The sequence below is a fragment of the Entelurus aequoreus genome, linkage group LG04 (genome assembly GCF_033978785.1).
Source record: "Entelurus aequoreus isolate RoL-2023_Sb linkage group LG04, RoL_Eaeq_v1.1, whole genome shotgun sequence".
Classification (NCBI taxonomy): Eukaryota; Metazoa; Chordata; class Actinopteri; order Syngnathiformes; family Syngnathidae; genus Entelurus; species Entelurus aequoreus.
The window spans coordinates 35,604,738-35,617,633 of record NC_084734.1 but is presented as its reverse complement, the minus strand read 5'-3'; positions in this window follow the sequence as shown (position 1 = coordinate 35,617,633).

Sequence of the window (12,896 nt, the reverse complement as noted above, 5' to 3'; positions counted from 1 at the left end):
TTTTTTTTTTCAATTCAACACGATTCTCGATTCAAAAACGACTTTTTCCCGATTCAAACGATTCAATACATAGGATTTCAGCAGGATCTACCCCAGTCTGCTGACATGCAAGCAGAGTAGTAGATTTTTGTAAAAAGCTTTTATAATTGTAAAGGACAATGTTTTATCACTGATTGCAACAATGTAAATTAGTTTCAACCTTAAATGAACCAAAATATGACTTATTTTACCTTTGTGAAAATATTGGACACAGTGTGTTGTCAAGCTTATGAGATGTGATGCATCTCATATTGTTCTTTTTTTTTATTTTTTATAAATGTCTAATGATAATGTCAATGAGGGATTTTTAATCACTGCTATGTTGAAATTGTAACTAATATTGATACCGTTGTTGATAATATTCATTTTTGTTTCACTACTTTGGTTCTGTGTCGTGTTTGTGTCTCCACTCAATTGTTTATGCAGTTCTGAGTGTTGCTTGGTCGGGTTTGGTTTTGGAATTGGATTGCATTGTTATCGTATTGCTGTGTATTGTTTTGTTGGATTGATTAATTAAAAAAAATATATATATATATATAAAAAAAAATAAATAGATTTTTTAAAAATTAGAATCTATTCTGAATCACACAACGTGAGAATCGCGATTCGAATTTAAATCGATTTTTTCCCACACCCCTGATATATATATATATACTTATTATGTCATCCATTCACCTCGTATTATGAACTGTTACAGGCGTATTCTATAAATCATGCTAATATTAAAAATGTAACTTAATATGTGGGGAAATTGACGTCACAAACCACCTAGGAGCACCTGTCAGACGCAGCGTTTTTGCTACGGAGCCACTTTATGGAAGAATTCTAATTTTTGACCTTTTTTGTGGACTTTCAATTGTCCTGTGGAGAACCGGGACAACAGAGACCCTTTGAGTACGCAGCTGCAGCTTCCAAACATTTGATCGTTTGCCCGTACGTGCATGCCGCTATGTGCATGTCACGTACGTAACTTTGGGGACTTTGGGGAAATATAATATACATATAACTTTGGGGAGGTGAACTGCACTTTGGTCTGTGGGATTGAGTGTTTTGTGCAGGTGTTTGATTTGTATTGGCGGGTTATATGGACGGGAGGGGGGAGTTGTTTGTTATGCAGGATTAATTTGTGGCATATTAAATATAAGCCTGGTTGTGTTGTGGCTAATAGTTATACATGTCTTGTGTTTATTTACTGTGTTAATCATTCCCAGCTCAATATCAGGTCCCGCCCGTGACTCCTTAATTTGCGTAGTGGCAGAGACACCCGGAGAACTTGGGAGCGTTTGTTACAGAGTGGTGGCCCGTGCGGGGGCGGGGCTTAGTGTATCATTGATATCAGTGACTTTTATTTTCGTTGTTTTTTGCGAAGCACATTAGGGGGAACAAGTAGTATATAAACATTATTTATCTTGTCAAAATATAAATGTATATTGGGTTCACTTTTTTACCCCTAAATAGTCAGCAGTGTGGCACACACACTCCTATTGTGTCACCATTTTCCTACATTTTGATACATACTGTATATACATCCATTTTCATGTACATAAATACAAACCCCCGTTTCCATATGAGTTGGGAAATTGAGTTAGATGTAAATATAAACGGAATACAATGATTTGCAAATCCTTTTCAACCCATATTCAGTTGAATGCACTACAAAGACAAGATATTTGATGTTCAAACTCATAAACTTTATTTTTTTTGCAAATAATAATTAACTTAGAATTAATGGCTGCAACACATGCCAAAGTAGTTGGGAAAGGGCATGTTCACCACTGTGTTACATGGCCTTTCCTTTTAACAACACTCAGTAAACGTTTGGGAACTAAGGAGACACATTTTTTAAGCTTCTCAGGTGGAATTCTTTCCCATTCTTGCTTGATGTACAGCTTAAGTTGTTCAACAGTCCGGGGGTCTCCGTTGTGGTATTTTAGGCTTCATAATGCGCCACACATTTTCAATGGGAGACAGGTCTGGACTACAGGCAGGCCAGTCTAGTACCCGCACTCTTTTACTATGAAGCCACGTTGATGTAACACGGTGGCTTGGCATTGTCTTGCTGAAATAAGCAGGGGCGTCCATGGTAACGTTGCTTGGATGGCAACATATGTTGCTCCAAAACCTGTATGTACCTTTCAGCATTAATGGCGCCTTCACAGATGTGTAAGTTACCCATGTCTTGGGCACTAATACACCCCCATACCATCACAGATGCTGGCTTTTCAACTTTGCGCCTATAACAATCCGGATGGTTCTTTCCTTCTTTGGTCCGGAGGACACGACGTCCACAGTTTCCAAAAACAATTTGAAATGTGGACTCGTCAGACCACAAAACACTTTTGCACTTTGTATCAGTCCATCTTAGATGAGCTCAGGCCCAGCGAAGCCGACGGCGTTTCTGGGTGTTGTTGATAAACGGTTTTCGCCTTGCATAGGAGAGTTTTAACTTGCACTTACAGATGTAGTGACCAACTGTAATTACTGACAGTGGGTTTCTAAAGTGTTCCTGAGCCCATGTGGTGATATCCTTTACACACTGATGTCGCTTGTTGATGCAGTACAGCCTGAGGGATCGAAAGTCACGGGCTTAGCTGCTTATGTGCAGTGATTTCTCCAGATTCTCTGAACCCTTTGATGAAATTACGGACCGTAGATGGTGAAATCCCTAAATTCCTTGCAATAGCTGGTTGAGAAAGGTTTTTCTTAAACTGTTCAACAATTTGCTCCCGCATTTGTTGACAAAGTGGTGACCCTCGCCCCATCCTTGTTTGTGAATAACTGAGCATTTCATGGAATCTACTTTTATACCCAATCATGGCACCCACCTGTTCCCAATTTGCCTGTTCACCTGTGGGATGTTCCAAATAAGTGTTTGATGAGTATTCCTCAACTTTATCAGTATTTATTGCCACCTTTCCCAACTTCTTTGTCTCATGTTGCTGGCATAAATTCTAAAGTTAATGATTATTTGCAAAAAAAAAAAAAGTTTATCGGTTTGAACATCAAATATGTTGTCTTTGTAGCATATTCAACTGAATATGGGTAAAAAATTATTTGCAAATCATTGTATTCCGTTTATATTTACATCTAACACAATTTCCCAACTCATATGGAAACGGGTTTTGTACATACCATTTTTATACATTTACACATACAGACACTAATAAATACGACAGGTAATAATACTTACACATAATTAATTTAATTGGAGCAATGTCGACCAGCAGCCACTACCTCATGGAGGAAGAGGACAGACAGGACTTTGCTGATGCAGCCCAGGACCCAACTCCGCCCCTTGACCCTTTCCGCCATGTCACCAGTAGGCCCAATCAAAATGGTGTTGCTGAGCTGACTAATTTACTGGACTCTATGTATTTAGAACAGTCCAGACAGGATGCGGCAGCAGAGGAAGAGGATGGGGTGGAACCAGAAGCCGTCTTGGAGCAACTTCTGACGCTTCAACAACGAATGGACATTCTGGAGAACCGACTCACAGAAGCGGTCGACAGCACCCTTAACCGGGAGGATGGACTTAGGACAGCGATGGAGACCATGGAAGGAGAGGTGAAAGCATATGTGGACACGAACCTTCCCTATTATACCTGCTGTCACCACCATTGCACCTGCTGTCCCCACCATTACACCTGCTGTCACAGCCAGACCACCCATCAGGATGGAATTTCCCCAGTTTGGAGATTCCAGAGGCTCAGCCGATGTCACAGATTTCATCGAACAGTGTGAAAACTTTCTAGCACTCCGCCCTCTGAGCGATGCTGAGCTGGTGGGAACCCTCATTGCCGTCTTAAAAGGTCCTGCCAGGAGTTGGTGGTCGGCAGCCCGCAGTAACATAACCAGCTGGTCTACATTTAAGCAGTCTTTCCTTGAAGCCTTTTTGCCAACGGACTACCAATCCGAGATTGAGATGCAGCTCCACTCCAACCTTCAAACCCCTAATCAGTGCTTGCGAGATTTCGCATATGATTATCGTGCCCTTTGCCTGAAGTGGAGACCTGACATGGAGGAAGCCGAGATCGTGCGCCGCATACTCGGTGCCTGCAATCCCAGGTTGGCCAGTAGTCTACAGGGAATCGTGACAATGGTAGAACAGCCGGTCAAGCTGGGCTCCCTGATTGAACGGGATTGGACAAACAGTAAAGACTATTGGAGTTGTGTCCAACAATGCAACCCTCCAAAAAGATCTGGCAAGAAGATGGAGCATGGGCCGAGTCGAAGTGGGGCGGTCCTTGCCGCTGCTATGGGCGAACATTCCCTCCTGGTGGTCCCTATTTGCATGCGTGGCTCTAACGGAGATGGAGTCCTGGATTCCGGATGCACTTACTCGCTGATGAGTCATACGTTGTGGAAGGCTGTGAGGAAATGCGGCGAGGTTCTGGAGCCAAGCGGAATTCCAAAGTTTGTCTTGGCAAACGGACAAGTAAACCAAGCAGTTGGAAAAGCCACCCTGCTCCTCAATCTGCATGACTTTCACGGCACCCTACAGGTTCATGTGATGGCTGATGGCTGATGGCCACTTACTGTATGTATGCCCTTGTTGTTAGGTCTCGACTTCATGACCACATCACAAATGGTACTCAAACATCTCAGGAGGTATGTCATGCCCGGAAGGAGAGAATTCAAATTTCTCCCCAAAGGCAGAGAAATGCTTCTCTGGACTCACCCTGGTCCCTCCATTAATTTTTACATGGCCATAAATGAGGAACCCCAAGTAAATCAGTCTGCAATCCCCCTCCTCGAATCCCAACCTGAGGTGGTGCGGCCACTGCTGCAGAAGTGGCCAACTGTTTGGACTGAGACTACTGGGGCCACCAGGGTAATTAAATATCAAATCACCACCATGGATGAGATGCCTGTGAGAAAGCGAGCTTACAGAGTGTCCAGTCAAAAACAAGAAATAATCGAAGACCAAATCAAAAAAATTATCAGCAATGGAGTGATAGAGCCATCGACATCTCCGTGGGCCTCTCCTGTTGTTCTGAAACCCAGGAAGGACGGAACACCCCGATTCTGTGTGGACTACAGGGGCTTGAATGCCAAAACCCAGCATGACGCCTATCCCATGCCCCTCATACATGAGATCCTAGAGTCGTTGCAAGGTGCAAAATATTTCAGCTTCCTTGACCTGCAGAGTGGCTACTGGCAGGTTGCCATGGGTGAGGATAGCAAGCCAAAGACTGCCATGATCACACATCTGGGTCTATACCAATTTAAAGTAATGCCGTTTGGACTGCGCAATGCTGGGGCGACCTTCGAGCGCTTAATGGAAACAGTGCTGGGTGAGCTTAGGTGAAGAATCTGTTTTGTGTACATTGATGACATCATTGTGTTTTCGCAAACATAAGAACAACACCTGCTTGACCTTGAAGGGGTGTTTGCAAAACTACAACAAGCAAACCTTACTCTCAACATCAAGAAATGTCACCTGCTTCAAGATCAGCTCACCTTCCTTGGACACCTAATATCAGGCAAAGGAGTGAAAGTAGATGCGGAAAAAAAACCAGCAATAACTGCATATCCCCCTTCCACAGACCTGAAGAGTCTTCAGAGGTTTCTTGGCATGGTCGGCTGGTACCACAAGTTCATCCCCAGGCTGGCCGACATTACCGCTCCCCTAAACTAACTAAAGAAGAAGGATGTTCCCTGGGAGTGGAGTCCTACCTGTCAGGCGGCCTTCGACCACCTCAAATCCTTATTGCAGTCACCACCAGTGCTTGCTCAGCCCCATCCACAAATCAGTTTCCAGGTTCACTGTGATGCCAGTGACTTGGGCCTCGGCGCGGTCCTGATACAACGCCTTGAAGGTGATGAACTTGCCATTTGCCTTTGCCTCCAGAGTGCTCCAAGGAGCTGAAGTCCGCTACTCCACTGCCGAAAAAGAGTGCTTGGCTGTGGTGTGGGCTGTTGAGAAGTGGAGACATTTTTTCGAGGGAAAAACTTTTGATGTCTTCACGGATCACAGTGCCCTTTCATGGGCATTCAACTGCCCTAAAACTTCGTCCCGACTTACACGGTGGACGCTGAGACTCCAGGGATTCACATTCAGAGTCCATTACAAAAAGGGCTGCTGCAATGTGGTACCAGATGCCCTGTCACGGGTACCCCAATCACCAGAAGGGAAGATTTGCCTCGTTGTCCCGAAAACCTACTGGTCAGATCTACCCAGCACACTGCAAGATCTTTCTGAGGCCCAAAAAACTGATTCAACATGTCTGGAATGTAGACCCTCTGTTGACCAACCTACGCCTGGCCGGATACACTATCAACTTCAGCAAGGGGTGTGGTACCGGGGAGTACCATCTAAGTATGGCGGCTTCAATTACCAGCTGGTAGTGCCATTTGCTCTGATGCCACAGTTATAAATGATAAATGGGTTATACTTGTATAGCGCTTTTCTACCTTCAAGGTACTCAAAGCGCTTTGACAGTATTTCCACATTCACCCATTCATGCACACATTCACACACTGATGGCGGGAGATGCCATGCTTGGCGCTAAGCAGCAGCCATCAGGAGCAAGGGTGAAGTGTCTTGCCCAAGGACACAACGAACGTGACTAGGATGGTAGAAGGTGGGGATTGAACCCCAGTAACCAGCAACCCTCCGATTGCTGGCACGGCCACTCTACCAACTTCGCCATGCCGCCCCTGGCCTACTTCCATGACAGTCCGTTCGGAGGACATCTGGGGAGAATGAAGACGCTCCTGAAGATTCTGGAAGTAGCTTGGTGGCCGACAGTAAGGAAATACGTCTGGAGTCACGTCCAAGCATGCAGGACTTGTCAACAATACAAAAACCCCAATGACAAGCCAGCTGGGCAACTCCAGTCCTCTACCGTCAACGCCCCAGGAGAGATGCTGGGAGTGGACTTCATCGGACCTTTTTCCCTCATTAAGGCTCGGAACTCTGTGCTGATGGTGGTGGTGGACTACTACTCCAAGTGGGTGGAGCTTTTTGCCCTGAAAGACGCCAAAACTCCCAAGGTCTGCCAAATTCTTAAAGATGACATATTCACTCGCTGGGGAGTTCCTACATATCTCGTGTCTGACCGAGGGCCACAGTTCACAAGCCAACTGATGTCCCGTCTGTGCGAATCATGGGAGGTAACCCATAAATTAACCACAGCTTACCACCCACAAACCAACATGACAGAACGAGTCAATCGCACCCTGAAGACCATGATTGCTGCCTTCGTAGGGAACCATCATCAGGACTGGGATAAGTGGCTGCCTGAATTCCGGTTTGCCCTTAACATCGCTGTCCATGAGACGACTCCCGGGCGGAATCTGATGGGACCCCTGGAACGACTGGTGCACAAAGCTCCACCACCACACACATCTACATATCACACCATACTTACCAGTGGCGTGCGGTCACTAGAGGCAGGGGAGGCACGGCCTCACCTGCCATCATGGAAAGAAAAAAAAAAGTAAAAAAAAAAAAAATTAATTAAATTGTTATATGTATCCAGTGATTATACTAAAGTTATTTTCCATTTAACTTCACCAGTTTTATATTATTTTTATTTTTATTTTCACATTTGCCGTTCAAATACTGAGAAGAGACGGTGCGGTGATCAGCAGCCAGTTGAGGCACGTCACTGCGTTGTGCCTCAACATGGATTGTGCGCAATGACTCGGCTAACTGCTGGCCTGCTGCGCAGTGAGACTGTATTGCTATATGAATTATATTATACATTTCCATAGTTTAGTTAGCTGAGGTATATAATGTACAGTGTATTTTGTCAACAACTGTATGTGTGTAACGTATTTCTTGTGCTGAGCGATCATAAAACTGGAGGCTCGTCTCATAACCCCGCCTCCTGGTGCCAAGCACCTCCGCCGCAGAATGCACCGCCCGACGGGAGCACCACACCAACCAAAGCCCACACCCAAACCCTCCACGTGCAAGACCGAATCCACCCAAAAAAAGTCACTTAACAAGAAGCCAAAAAGTGCAAAAACAACAATGCTTGCGCGGCGCGCCGGAGGAGCCGTGAACAGGGACACAACATTAGGTACACCTGCAGACAGCAGCGCGGATTTCATATTTCATTCATTCACAACTCTTCCAACAGGAACACCACTGTTCCCGCACTTATAAGTAAAGGTAAGACCATAATAACGTTTTTTTTAATTAAATGTGCTTTTTTGTGTGCTACAATTTGTAAGTGTAAAGTTAAAGTTAAGTATACCAATTATCAGGGGCGCCGCTTGGGATTTTGGGCCCCATGAAAATAATCTTTACAGGAGACCCATTATTTTTTCTGTATTATAATTTCATCATCATTAGGGGCCTCTCTGGGCCCCCCTCCATCATGGGCCCCTAGAATCCGTCTCCTTTCCCCCCCCCCCCCCTTTTCGGCGCCCCTGCCAATGATTGTCACACACACACTAGGTGTGGTGAAATTTGTCCAGCTGCATTTGACCCATCCCCTTGTTCACCCCCTGGGAGGTGAGGGGAGCAGTGGGCAGCAGCGGCGCCGTGCCTGGGAATCATTTTTGGTGATTCAACCCCCAATTCCAACCCTTGATGCTGAGTGCCAAGCAGGGAAGAATGCTGGTATGAGCTTTTAAACGTAACCCGTTAACTGCTGCCAATCACATGGTGAATAAGATACTATTTAGGGTTCATATGTTTGTAAATCTGACTGTGATGATGCAGTGCCTCACCTGACATGAACCTCACCGCACGCCACTGATACTTACACACACACACCTAAAGGAGGAAGTGGAGAGACATGTAGGTGCGTCCAAAGCTCGACAAGCCAGATATTATAATGCACGACGCAAAGCTGTACACTTTGTAGTTGGGTATCTGGTCTGGATTAGGGCGCACCCACTTTCCAAAGCTTCAACTAAATTCTCTGCCAAACTTGCACCCAGATGGTTCGGGCCTGTGCGGGTAGAAAGGAAGTTAGGTCCTGTAAATTACAGTATTCGTTGGTGGACTGATAAGTCTAAGGTGGATACTATTAATGTGGTAAACATGAAACCCTATTATGGTCCCCATAAGCCGCCGGCTGGGGGGGGAATGTAATGGCCATAGGGGTCCATCGATGTGTATATGTATAATAAATTGCCAGTCACAATTAACTTGTGCTCAGCTGGGAAAATACATATATACAGTATATATAATTATGTCATCCATACACCTCGTATTATGAACTGTTACAGGCGTATTCTATAAATCATACTAATATTAAAAATGTAACTTAATATGTGGGGATATAAAAGGCATCTGGTGCTATCAAACCGGGGGTAAGCGGAAATTGACGTCACAAACCACCTAGGAGCACCAGTCAGACGCAGCGTTTTTTGCTATGGAGCCACTTCATGGAAGAATCCTCATTTTTGACCTTTTTTGTGGACTTTCAATTGGCCTGTGGAGAACCGGAACAACAGAGACTCTTTCCAGGAGGACTTTGAGTTGGATGCGCAGACGCGGTACCGTGAGTACGCAGCTGGGGCTTCCAAACATTTGATCGCTTGCCCGTACGTGCATGCCGCTATGTGCATGTCACGTACGTAACTTTGGGGACTTTGGGGAAATATACGTGTTATATGAACTTTGGGGAGGTGAACTGCACTTTGGTCTGTGGGATTGAGTGTTTTGTGCAGGTGTTTGATTTGTATTGGCGGGTTATATGGACGGGAGGGGGGAGTTGTTTGTTATGCAGGATTAATTTGTGGCATATTAAATATAAGCCTGGTTGTGTTGTGGCTAATAGTTATACATGTCTTGTGTTTATTTACTGTGTTAATCATTCCCAGCTCAATATCAGGTCCCGCCCGTGACTCCTTAATTTGCGTAGTGGCAGAGACACCCGGAGAACTTGGGTGCGTTTGTTACAACCTAACTTCGATCATGACCTCCAGGTAAACCACTAGCCAGTGTCCCACTTTCCCTTTATCTCGAAAATCCTTGATAAAAGTGTTGCACAGCAGCTAAATGAACACTTCAAACAATCTCTGTGAACCTTTTCAGTCCGGTTTCAGGGCAAATCACTCTACGGCAGGGGTCACCAACCTTTTTGAAACCAAGAGCTACTTCTTGGGTACTGATTAATGCGAAGGGCTACCAGTTTGATACACACTTAAATAAATTGCTAGAAATAGCCAATTTGCTCAATTTACCTTTAACTCTATGTTATTATTAATAATTAATTATATTTACACTTAATTGAACGGTTTAAAAAAGGAGAAAACACGAAAAAAAAAGACAATTAAATTTTGAAACATAGTTTATCTTTAATTTCGACTCTTTGAAATTCAAAATTCAACCGAAAAAAAGAAGAGAAAAACTAGCTAATTCGAATCTTTTTGAAAAAATTAAAAAAAGAATTTATGGAACATCATTAGTAATTTTTCCTGATTAAGATTAATTTTAGAATTTTGATGACATGTTTTAAATAGGTTAAAATCCAATCTGCACTTTGTTAGAGTATATAACAAATTGGACCAAGCTATATTTCTAACAAATCATTATTTCTTCTAGATTTTCCAGAACAAAAATTTTAAAAGAAATTCAAAATACTTTGAAATAAGATTTAAATTTGATTCTACAGATTTTCTAGATTTGCCAGAATATTTTTTTTGAATTTTAATCATAATAAGTTTGAAGAAATATTTCACAAATATTCTTCATCGAAAAAACAGAAGCTAAATTGAAGAATTAAATTAAAATGTATTTATTATTCTTTACAATGAAAAATAAATAAATTACTTGAACATTGATTTAAATTGTCAGGAAAGAAGAGGAAGGAATTTAAAAGGTAAAAAGGTATATGTGTTTAAAAATCCTAAAATAATTTTTAAGGTTGTATTTTTTCTCTAAAATTGTCTTTCTGCAAGTTATAAGAAGCAAAGTAAAAAAATGTATGAATTTATTTAAACAAGTGAAGACCATGTCTTTAAAATATTTTCTTGGATTTTCAAATTCTATTTGAGTTTTGTCTCTCTTAGAATTAAAAATGTAGAGCAAAGCGAGACCAGCTTGCTAGTAAATAAATACAATTTAAAAAATAGAGGCAGCTCACTGGTAAGTGCTGCTATTTGAGCTATTTTTAGAACAGGCCAGCGGGCTACTCATCTGGTCCTTACGGGCTACCTGGTGCCCACGGGCACCGCGTTGGTTACCCCTGCTCTACGGAGACAGCCCTCGCAAAAATAACTAATGACCTATTGCTAACTATGGATGCTGATGCGTCATCCATGTTGCTGCTACTTGATCTTAGCGCTGCTTTCAATACCGTCAATCATAATATTCTATTAGAACGTATCAAAACACGTATTGGTATGTCAGATTTAGCCTTGTCTTGGTTTAACTCCTATCTTACTGACAGGATGCAGTGCGTCTCCCACAACAATGTGACCTCAGAGTATGTTAAGGTAATGTGCGCAGTTCCACAGGGTTCGGTTCTTGGCCCTGCACTCTTCAGTATAGACATGCTGCCGCTAGGTGACATCATAAGCAAATATGGTGTTAGCTTTCACTGTTATGCTGATGACACCCAACTCTACATGCCCCTAAAGCTGACCAACACGCCAGATTGTAGTCACCTGGAGGCGTGTCTTAATGAAACTAAACAATGGATGTCCAGCAACTTTTTGGATCTTAACGCTAATAAAACGGAAATGCTGATTATTGGTCCTGCTACACACCGACACCTATTTATTAATACCGCCTTAACATTTGACAACCAAACAATTGTACAAAGCACTCTGTAAAGAATCTCGGTATTCTCTTCGACCCAACTCTCTTTTCTGCTCTGCCCCCCTCTCCTACGTGGAGAGGTTTTTAAGTGGCCATGGATCAGTTTTCACAGAGGAGGCACTAGCTGTTCCAAGTCTGGACCACTCCTCTATGCATCAGTTGGTGATGTCTCTGCGCTGCTGACTTGTCTACATGCTAGAGGATCCCCTGATGGTCTTATTACGGTCTGGACTCTCACATTATTAACCTTATCAACTCGTCATCCATTGTACTGGTCATTCGGAGCTGGGTCCCTATATCTGTGGTCCCATCCAAGGTGTCACATTGTTCCCATTGGCTTGAGTTCTTTCTTGCCTTGATGTGAGTTTAGATCCGAGGATGTCGGGGCTTGTGCAGCCTTTTGAGACGTTTGTGGTAATGGGCTGTATAAATAATCTTTGATTGATTGATATACCGGTGCGCTCTTTAATCCAGAAAATACGGTACATGGGATTTTTGAGTTTTTTATTTTTAATAAATTGGCTAAAATCTCCATGCATCCATTTTCTACCGCTTGTCCCCGCTACATTTAAATTTTTTCTGTCAAGATGGGGGGCTGAGCATACATTAATGAGAAATAAAATGAACTCTTTTGATTTTAGCAAATGGCTACAACGAAACAGTCAAAAATGTTAGGGTGTTTGTATACTTTCTGATATGTATATGTACACTGTATATATACATATGTATATATACCTATATACGCATGTTTGTATGTGTGTATATATATATATAAATAAATATATAATATATATATATATACTGTATATATATATAAAATATATATGTATATATACATAGTATATTATATATGTATTATACATACAGTACATATGTATGTATATATGTATTACACATACATATGTATATATATATATATATATATATATATATATACAGTATATATACATACATACTGTAGATCTGTGTGTATAAATGTGTATATACATGGTTATACATTTATATGTGAATGTATAAATGTTGTCTATGTACATGTGTGTACATTTACACCATATGTGTGTGTAAATATGTATATGTATGTATATATTGTTTCATATGTTTTCTTCTATTTCCCCCCATACTTTTTTTT